Consider the following 1,461-nt stretch of genomic DNA (forward strand, 5'->3'; position numbering starts at 1 on the left):
ATATATCCTACTTTAGATATCTAAGTATATATATGTCTCCTACTTTATAGATATCCTACTCTGACACCACAATCCTCTCCCTCGAAATACAAAGTTAGCGCAGTTCTTACAGATCCCGGTCATCTGAGTGAAGGTCAAGAATACTTTTCTTCCTTCTTTTGAGAGTGGTAATGGGAAAAAATATGACCAGATATGGAAACAGGGTCAGAAAGCTGCGGATAAATGGGGCAGAGCATCAAATGAAGTGACAGGAGACCTAATTATGGGATTGAAGCTATGGGATGAAATAGGTAAAAATCTCACAGGAACTTGTATCTCCTTATATTTTTGCAAGAACTTGAGTTGTTCTTTCCTCTTCTCGCCTGAACCTTTTAGAAATCAGTACATTTTTAGCTGAAGGTTGGAGACAAGGACCAAATGGCCTTGGCATTAAACAGCACATTTCAGTTGTCTAAGAACAGCTGGAGAGGTGTTTGCGTTTCCCTTGTCGTATTCAGTATTAGGTGGCTGACCTTGGAAATGTGGGGGAAGTCAAGGGAAACAGTTGGACTTTTTTCCCACTTTTTCAAATTGGAGTTTGTAATCGCCACCACCACATGTCCAATAGTACTTCCTACCATCTACCCACTTCATGTGCTTAATTTAGAAGGACAGAATTATGTAGTACATGATTGCAGCAGTCAGTTCATCCTAGCTGCTTGCTCTGCCTGGGTGGGATGGGCCACATTTGCAAAGTCTTATTTGCACGCCTAGGAGCGAGCATTCACATTTCTGCTCAAGTGCTTGCCCATCCCAAAGTTCAAACTTGCTTGTGCAAATGGCATTGGGCAGGATGGGTGCATCAGCCAGCCATAAAACTCAGAAATTCAGACTTCTGAAAGCCTGAAATACAGGGACCCACAATCTGAGGGAGGAAATTGGGAATCGAGGTTGTGTTGAGCAAATGTCCCCATGCCTCGTGCGGTGCTCCGGCAGAAGAATAAGGAGCACGTGCTCTGCAGGTGGGCAGAGGGCTTGGGATGCTGCTGGGCAGCGTGCTGCTGTTGGCCGGCGATTCGTTTGCTCAGTCCTTTGCTGGGAAAGTAGTGGTAACGCATCAGTGAGAGGAAAATATTAGTTTGGGGGATATGTAGTCCATTCCCACTGTTCACGAGGCTCTTCCTGTCCCAAGGGACTGTGAATAAATAATGTGGTATGAAAATGAAGCCAATGTGGTTATCAGGGCTATTAGACGAAAGCACACTGGGAGCTGATTTAGATCTGGATATTCTGCCTACATTTTAATGTAGTGGGTATTGGGGAAATCACTTCTCTGGAAGACCACACATGCCGGTGGGGAGAGGGTATCTCACCAGTCCTGGGATGTGCTTATCTTTAGGAAAGGGTGTTGTGGAATCTCGCTCCACGTTGGTGAAACTTGATTACTGCCTTATCATTCAGAGCGTGAGGGATATATTCATG

This window comes from Pelecanus crispus, chromosome 7 (genome assembly GCF_030463565.1).
Source record: "Pelecanus crispus isolate bPelCri1 chromosome 7, bPelCri1.pri, whole genome shotgun sequence".
NCBI lineage: Eukaryota > Metazoa > Chordata > Aves > Pelecaniformes > Pelecanidae > Pelecanus > Pelecanus crispus.